Below are 9,726 nucleotides of genomic sequence, written 5' to 3'. Positions count from 1 at the left end.
CCAGAGCAGCCCTCTCAGATACTGTTTACTCTGAATTAATATAGAAATTGGGTAACACACTAAATTGTTTATAATGGATTAGTAAATCGTTTATTCATCATTTATTTATCATTTGTCTTATATTTATTTTAGTAAACTAGTTATTGACACATTTATTAACAACTTTTATACTCTGTAATAATGATTCATAAAATCATTCATATGATGTTTAATAAATATCCTTATGAACTATTTACTAATCATTAGTAAAGTCGTATTGCAGTCCCTAATCTAATGTGGGGACTATTCATACTTTCTTAATTCTTCATAAATGTTTAATTTAAGTGTAATTTATAACAAGAAGATGGACATGCTATTGGTAGACATTCCAGTACTACCTGATGACACATAAGGTCTCAAAATGACCTAGAACAAATCAATGGTTAAACAATAAGCACACAACACAAAGGATGTTAAAGGAAATATATTGAACATTTTATTACAAAACAGTCACTCTGTTGCAATAGTGTGCTGAAGGAAGAAACTTGTTTGTCTGAAAATGATAACATTCTTGTTTTTAGGAAGTGACTGATTGCACTCATTAGTATAAAATCATATCAAATTATGTTGGTCAAAAACATGTGTTTAGCAGATGTTATTGCGGGTGTTGTGAAATGCTTATGCATCTAGTTCTGACAGTGCAGCAATATCTAACAAGTCATATCTAACAATTTCACAACTAATACCTAATACACACAAATCTAAGTAAAGGACTGGAATTAAGAATATATGAATATACGGATGAGCAATGTCAGAGTGGCATAGACTAAGAGCAGTTCATAGACTGCTCACAGGGTAAGGGAACCAATATCTAAATACATAATTTAACTTAACATTACGTTTCAAGGGTTATTACCTTTAATATACTACAAAATCAAATCAAAATCAAATTTTATTGGTCACAAACACATGCTTAGCAGATGTTATTGCGGGTGTAGTGAAATGCATTTCTTCCTATCTCCAACAGTGCAGTAGTATCTAACAATTCACAACAATACACACAAATCTAAAAGTAAAATAATGGAATTAAGAAATATATAACATTTTTGGACAAGCAATGTCTGAGTGGTATTGACAAAAAAAACAGTAGAATACAGTATATATACAGTATACATATGAGATGAGTAAAGCAGTATGTAAACAATATAAAAGTGGCTAGTGTTCCATTATTAAAGTGACCAGGGATTCCATGTCTATGTACAGACTGTAGGGCAGCATCCTCTAAGGTGCAGGGTTGAGTAACCGGGTGGTAGTCGGCTGATTGGTGGAGTGCAGCAGAGATGGTGATACTTCTGGAAGGTTCTCCCATCTCCACAGAGGAACTCTGGAGCTCTCTCAGTGACCATCAGGTACTTGGTCACCTCCATGACCAAGGCCCTTCTCCCTGATTGCTCAGTTTGGCCGAGCAGCCAGCTCTAGGAAGATTATTGGTGGTTCCAAACATCTTCCATTTAAGAATGGAGGCCACTGTGTTCTTGGGGGCCTTCAATGCTGACGAAAAGTTTTGGTACCCTTCCACAGATCTGTGCCTCGACACATTCCTGTCTCGGAGCTCTACGGTAATTTCTTCGACCTCATGGCTTGGTTTCTGCTCTGACATGCACTGTCAACTGCGGGACCTTATATAGACAGGTGTGTGCCTTTCCAAAAAAAAACGTTTTTATTTAACTAGGTAAGTCAGTTATATACAAATAATTTTTTACAATGACGGCCTACACCGGCCAAACCCAGAGGTCACTGGGCCAATTGTGCGCTATACTATGGGACTTCCAATCACGACCAGTTGTGATACAGCTGGATTTGAATCAGGGTGTCTGTGGTAACACATCTAGCACTGAGATGCAGTGCCTTAGACTGCTCCGCGGGAGCGCAAATCATGTCCAATCAATTGAATCTACCACAGGTGGACTCCAATCAAGTTGTAGAAACATCAAGGATGATCAGTGGAAACAGGATGCGCATTAGCTCAATTTCGAGTCGTATAGCAAAGGGTCTGAATACTTATGTAAATAAAGTATTTCTGTTTTTATTTGTAATACATTTGCAAACATTTCTAAAAACCTGTTTGTGGGGTACTGTGTGTAGATTGTTGAGAGAAAAAAAATATTTAGTACATTTTAGAATAAGGCAGTAACTTAATATTGTTTCTAAAAATGATAGTCTGAGTGGTTATCTAGGACCATGAAGGGACTAAGATGTTAACATATACTAGATTGACTCCTAAAAACCTTTACAAAACGTAAGTAGGTTAATATTGCTTCTAAAAATGATAGTCTGAGTGGTTATCTAGGACCATGAAGGGACTAAGATGTTAAAATATACAAGGGATCAGGGGATAGATGCTTTATTAGTACATATGCACAGTTATAAGCCCATTTATCTATAAAAGTGCTATAAGGTCAAGTGCTGAGTTGTAAAAACAAATTCAAATACATACAAACAAAAAGGAATACAACTATTATAAATAAGCATGCACCTGTTGAATATAAGAAAAACCACACAAACTTTATTTATTGTGTTTTTTGTTTGATGGTGCATCCTTCATCCAGCTCCTTGAGAACCCTGTAAACAAGTGCTGTCCCTTTCCATGGATCCTATCTGATCTGTTAAAACCGCTCATTCAGACCGCTGGGTGTAATTGTTTGTAGGTCTCTTATCCACCTACGTTCCACTGCCTTTCGCCGCCCACTGGTCCACCCAGAACACGACTGTAATCCTGATATATTGAGGTAGGTGACGGGGTGATCCTGGAAATGAGTGACTAGTTCTGTGTGTAGATGGGCCCGTTTTATATTGTATAGATGTTGTTTAAGTCTATTTTCTATTGTATACTGGGTTTCCCCAATGTAGTGTTTTTTGCAAAATGTGCACGTGATTATATATATGACATTTGGAGTGTAGAGTGAAATGGAGTCTAAAACTGGAGTGGAGGTCTTGCTGTATGGTTAGGGTTAGGGTTAGGGTTAAGGGTTAGGGGTTAGGGGTTAGGGTTGGGGTTGGGGTTGGGGTTGGGGTTGGGGTTAGGGTTAGGGTTAGGGTTGGGGTTAGGGTTAGGGTTAGGGTTGGGGTTGGGGTTGGGGTTAGGGTTAGGGGTTAGGGTTGGGGTTAGGGTTGGGGTTAGGGTTAGAGGTTAGGGTTAGAGGTTAGGGGTTAGGGGTTAGGGTTGGGGTTGGGGTTAGGGTTGGGGTTAGGGTTAGGTTTAAGAAAAAAATTGCCCTTCAGGAGGACCAAGTACACGGGCACATGTTCTCTATTTCTATTTCTCCTATTGATACATCATAAAGGTTAAAATTAGGGTTAGGGTTAGGTTTTGAATATAATTGTGTTTCATATCAACTAGCTTGTTTTACGGTGCACAGGCCTATCTCCTGTTCATCCCTCTCCTTCTGATGATGTTATTATATTTAGGTGTAGTACTTAAAATTGCCTGTAGATGTCCTCCTAAGATCATAAATAGACTAAAATGAGTTCTAAAATGCCTTTTTCTGTGTGAGGAGGAGCTGATGTGGTGAGATTAATTCAACCAGTGTTGTTAAATATGAACATAAAAGCAATATTGTGCATTTAGTTGGTTTTATTGTTTTATTCTGTTAAAAGAATGGAAAGACCTAAAAAAAAGGGGGGGGGGGAAGATACCAAACTAAAACTGAACAAAACATAAATATATAGAATATAAATATATAGAATATAAATATATAGAATATAAATAAAACAATGTTCTTCTGCATCCATTTTCCTGTCTGTTAAAACCCATTTTCTAAAACCTCTCGTTCAGGCCATTTGGCGTTATTGTCTGCAGGTGCTGGATCCACTCCCGTTCTGCCCTCTTTCGCTGCCCACAGGTCCAGCCTATATATGACTGTAACCCTGATATGGTGAGGTGAGTGATGGGGTGATCCTGGAAGTGGGTTATTAGTGTCGTTTGTAAGTGTGCCCTTTTGATGTTGTACAGGTGTTGTTTGAGTCTGGTTTCTATAGTGTGTTTGGTTTCTCCAATGTATTGTTTATTGCAGAGTGTGCATGTAATGATATAAATAGCGTTATGTGTGTTCAGTGAATAAGATTGTTGTACTGGTGCTGATGTATGGCTGTGTGTGTTTGTAATGAACTTTATCTGTTGAAAATGGGAATTGTGAGATTTGGGGTCTTGTGGTGGCTTACTACTGAATCTAGCTGTGGTGAGGAGGTCCTTTAAATTTTTGTTTTTTCTGAATGCTGAAATTACTCTGTATGGTTTAAGTGGTATGTAAGTGTGCTGAACTGTAGAGAAGTTGTGTTTGATTGATTGATGTAGGGATCTGATTCTATGTGAAAATGTGGTTACTAGGGGGATGATAATTGTCTGTTGATTGGGTATTGATGACAAAGGAGAAGAGACAGAGGAAGTGTTGCGGTTTAGTGATTGGTACCTACTGCACGTGTCAAAGAGGTCTGTTTACGCCCGGTTTCGAACCGAGGACCTTTCGCGTGTTAAGCTAACGTGATAACCACTACACTACAGAAACCGCTGCTTGATTTTTCTGCAAGGAGTAAACCGAATTTTAAAAATATTCATGGCACATATTCGAATTTCCAAAATAAAGAATTCATAAAATGTTCTGTTACCACTATGGTACTTCAGAATGTGTCAATGAGCGTTGTTTCCGCCCGGTTTCGAACCAGGGACCTTTCGCGTATGAAGCGAAAGAGATAACCACTACACCACAGAAACTACTGCTACAATTAGCTGCAAGGAGTAAACCGAATTTAAAAAATATTCATGGCACGTATTATAATTTCGAAAAATAAGAGAATAATGAAATTCTTTGTTAACACTATGGTACTTCTTGAATGTGTCGATGAGCGTTGTTTCCGCCTGGTTTCGAACCAGGGACCTTTCGCGTGTGAAGAAACGTGATAACCACTACACTACAGAAACTGCTGCTACATTTAGCTGCGAGTAGTAAACCGAATTTTAAAAATATTCATGGCAAGTATTCCATTTTCCAAAATAAAGAATTCATGAAATTTTCTGTTACCACTATGGTACTTCAGAATTTGTCAATGAGCGTTGTTTCCGCCCGGTTTCGAACCAGGGACCTTTCGCGTGTGAAGCAAACGTGATAACCACTACACCACAGAAACTACTGCTACAATTAGCTGCGAGGAGTAAACCGAATTTTACAGATATTCATGGCACTTATTCGAATTTCCAAAATACAGAATTCATGAAAATAACAATTCTTTGTTGAAAGTACAGTACCTACTGCACGTGTCAAAGAGCTCTGTTTCCGCCCGGTTTCGAACCGAGGACCTTTCGCGTGTTAAGCGAACGTGATAACCGCTACACTACAGAAACTGCTTCAACCATTATCTGCAAGGAGTAAACCGAATTTTACAGATATTCAGGGCACGTATTCGAATTTCCAAAATACAGAATTTATGAAAATAACAATTCTTTGATGAAAGTACAGTACCTACTGCACGTGTCAAAGAGCTCTGTTTCCGCCCGGTTTCGAACCGAGGACCTTTCGCGTGTTAAGCGAACGTGATTTTTTTTTTTTTTTTTTTTTTTTATTATCAAAAATGTTTGTTTACAATATTTACAGTACAATCTACTGTTTACAGTACAATCCACAGAGAACAATACAGAAGACACTAGACTAACAGAGGCAGGTGAACAATTCACCCCCTATCAAATTATCAAAACAGTGCTTTCAAAAATTATAAGTGATACCTCCACTCTCCTCTCGTGAAATTAACCCACTCCCTTCAACAAAAGACTCATCAAAATGTTCCATCCCATAATTAAACAACATATCTATGTGTTTACTGAACAGTGCTATAAAGATACTCCACACCTGAACCCTCTTTCTGTCAAAAGAAACATAATTCCTCCTACAAAAAATAGCATACCTCACAAAACTCAAAACCATATTCAACAAACACACATTAGCACCCTCACATTTACCAGACACTCCAAATAACAAAAGTTCCTCCCACGCATACTTTTTCACGAAATCTCCCCCCCAGTTTCTACATAACATTTCCTTAACTTTACAAAAAAAATATTTTAAATCCTCACATTCTATAAACAAATGCATAAGAGTTTCCGGGAAACGTCCACATACGTCGCATTCCCTTTCTATCTCACAATTAATTTTCTTTAGCACCACCTTTGTAAATATTCTATTATGTCTTAGTTTGAAATCATTATTTTCACACTCCTTACTATTATATTTTACATTTAAATTTCCCCATATCTTTTTTTCATCCAATTCCGGAAAAACTACTTTCCAAAATTTCTCAGCAGCCGGCCTTCTACACACTTTTCCTACCATTATTCTATACAATCTTTTCACTGGTATACTAGATAAATGTACTTTCTTCTTACTGCTACCAATGAACAAATTAGGAAATACAAATAAATCTTCTCTTTCAACTTCACTATTTATTAAATCAACCCATGCTCTTGGTATACTATTCTTTATCTTGTCATACATATTATTCACTGTTCCCCTTCCCACCTCTTCATCCCATTCATTGATTATGTCAAAAATAGCTTCCCCAGGTAAAAACCCTGGAATTACCTCATATGTATAATCTTTTATTTGCCGTAGACCTGCACTCATAAATACTTTATTATACAAAACTTTTTCTTTGTTCTTGATTTTCTCATTCAGAAATCTAGGTTGATTCATAATCAGGTCAATATGTCCACATTCATAATATACATTAGGCAACAACTCTGCCCATGCATTTAGCACCTCTTTATAAAAATCTGGTACCTTTTCAAACATTGCCCTTTTAAGCCCCATCAATAAACCATTATCCTCACAACCACCACTCTCCTCTAAGTAGACTCTAAAGAAGTGTTTCCAGCCATAATCTTCACTGTCATACAAATATTTCTTTACTGTTTTTATCCTAATAGCTTTTCTTTTGACACCTAAATCTACAAGTTTTAAACCTCCATCCACATAGTCAGCAATCAATGTTTTCTGAGATATTCTCACTCCTTTACCATCCCATATAAAATTTGACACCACATTATTCAATTCATTTAGGACCCACTCCGGCATGTCCAGGACTCCCAAAACATACACAAATTTGGATAATACCAAAGCATTTGCAACAATTACTTTCCCTTGTAACTTTAGTTTTCTATTTTTCCAGAAATTCAACGTTAGCTTGACTTTATTAAGTATCCCAGTCCAAGTTATATCTTTTGCCTCTTTCTCCTTTACACCAATGTTTACTCCCAGCACTTTAATAAAATCCTTTGCGCTCTTGAATGGAATCTCACACCCGTTTACATTGATATCCCCAAAAAACATTATTTCAGTCTTCTCTATATTAACTTTAGCACCCGATGCCTTGCCATATATATCTATGATCCCCATAATGCTTCCAATACTTTCTATATCCTTCACAGTACAAGTAGTGTCATCAGCGTACTGATGTACAACACTGACACCACCACCTGGGATTCCAACACCCCTTACTTCTTTATTACTATTTATCAATGTAGCTAACGGTTCTGTAGAAACACTGTACAGCAGAGCTGACAAAGGACAGCCCTGCCTTACTGACCTCTCCACAGGGAAAGTATCTGTTAACACTCCGTTACATTTAACACAACTTTTAGCCCCACTATACAACAGGTTGATCCAAGATACAAACTTTGGCCCAAACCCAAACCTCTCCAAAGTCTGTAATAAAAAGCTGTGCTCCACTCTATCGAAAGCTTTGTTAAAGTCCAAACTTAAAACTATACCACCTTCATTTTTCATTTGATTAACAACATCCCTAATTGTACAAATGACATCTGCAATATCTCTTCCAGGTATGCCGTAGGCTTGTGTTGATTCAATAATACTCCCAATCACCTTTTTCATCCTATTCGCTAACACTTTAGTCAGTATCTTATAATCCGAATTTAGAAGGCTAATAGGCCTATAATTTTCTAACTTTAATCTACTGCCCCTATTTTTGAATAAGATCGTTAACATTCCAGTTGACATAGACTCAGGGATTTCCTTATTCTCTTCCATATAATGAAACACCCTCACTAAAATGGGTGCCAAAATATCTACAAAGACTTTATAGAACTCATTTGTTAAACCATCCAAACCCGGACTTTTATTACCTTGCGTGCTAACAATTGCTTCCTTGATTTCCATAATCGAAATCTCTTCATCACACATCATTCTATCTGCCTGCGATACTTTGGCACTAATTGTATCCAACACTTTTACAACACACACTTTATCTACATCATTCTTTTTGTAAAGATTTCTGTAAAAGGTTTCAACTGTCTCTAAGATCCCAACAAAATCGTTTACCTTTACACCTCTTTCATCTTCCAACTCTACAATGTAACTCTTAGTTTGTTTTCTTTTTTCCAGACCCAAAAAAAAGGATGTACATTTCTCTCCCTCCAAAGCGTACTGTGCCCTGCTCCTAACAATAGCACCCAAACATTTATTTTTTTCATAACGACCCAGCTCTGCATGGATTTTCAAATAATTCACAACATCATAGTCTGGATCCGTATCAGCCTTTTCAAGTTCATGCAACATCCTATTCCTAAGCATTATTTCTTTCTGCTTATCTAAACGGTTATGATTTTTTGCGTACCTAATACTCCTATTTTTTACTTTTACTTTCACTTCCTCCCACCATAAACACACATTCTCTTTTAACAGTACATTAGACATTTCATCATTAATACATTCAACAATTTCATTTCTATATCCTTCCTCCTTTAACAGACTGGCATTTAAACACCAGACACCTCCCCCTCTCCTCTCCACACCAAAACCCATTTGAAATGACATTACTGCATGATCACTATATGCTGTAAAGGTATATGACACCTTCTTAACATTCTGCACCAATTCTTGTTTTGCTAGACATAAATCAATTCTGCTTTGTTTTAATTCCTTTAGAACCACCTGCCTTCTAGAGAATACTCTTCTGTTTGGATTTTCAGCCCTCCATATATCTACTAGATTCTCCTCATTCATAAGTTTCCATAATGCATTTCTAGAAGAGTCATATCTGAATTTAGCACAACTAGAGGCATCCATTCTACTACACCTCACATTAAAATCTCCTATCAGTATACAGTTTTCTGAGCACAGTGTTTTTAATTTGTGAAACATTTCTCTCCTTTCAGATTCAATGTTTAAAGCATAAACATTAATTAAACGAAAAACTACATTTTGAACTTCAAATTCAATTACAATAAGTCTGCCATCATTGTCAGCATATATTTCTTTTACATTTTGCACCACATCATTTTTTATCAAAATAGCCACACCACATGTTTTATCCCCTCCATGACTACAAAAAATTAAATCTGACCATTTACTCTTAATCTCCTGCATTTTGGAGTCTGTCCAATTGGTCTCTTGAAAACACAACATGTCTGCCTTAACAGACACTAATACCTGCTCAAATTTGCTCATGTTTCTCAAACTGTTACCATTTAGGGATGCGACTGTAATCATTATGAATGTGTGCAGAAGTATAATCAGAGCCAAACAAGTCCTTAAAAATCCTACTTTTTCTTTTTTCCAAAACCCATCATCTCCCTGGTTTTCGACAATGACCTCTTATTTTTTACAAACAACTGAAGATCCTCACTATCTATTTCATCATCCGTCTCTTTATTTGGATTTTTGGGGGGGAGCGGCGGGGAAG

The 9,726-nt window shown here is 36.9% G+C and overlaps 2 non-coding genes across 2 annotated transcripts; both read right to left on the bottom strand.

The window, feature by feature from the left end:
* Positions 1-5,090: 5,090 nt before the first annotated feature.
* Positions 5,091-5,163, bottom strand: trnav-cac (transfer RNA valine (anticodon CAC)). Its single transcript has one exon. It is a non-coding gene; the product is annotated as a tRNA-Val (tRNA).
* A 141-nt stretch (positions 5,164-5,304) lies between these two features.
* trnav-aac (transfer RNA valine (anticodon AAC)) lies at positions 5,305-5,377 on the bottom strand. The gene has a single exon. It is a non-coding gene; the product is annotated as a tRNA-Val (tRNA).
* Positions 5,378-9,726: the final 4,349 nt, after the last annotated feature.

This window comes from Salmo salar, chromosome 07, assembly GCF_965601325.2.
Source record: "Salmo salar chromosome 07, fSalSal1, whole genome shotgun sequence".
In the NCBI taxonomy this organism is placed as follows: domain Eukaryota; kingdom Metazoa; phylum Chordata; class Actinopteri; order Salmoniformes; family Salmonidae; genus Salmo; species Salmo salar.
The sequence above is the reverse complement of the archived record's forward strand: the minus strand, read 5'-3'. Positions and strand labels throughout refer to the sequence as shown.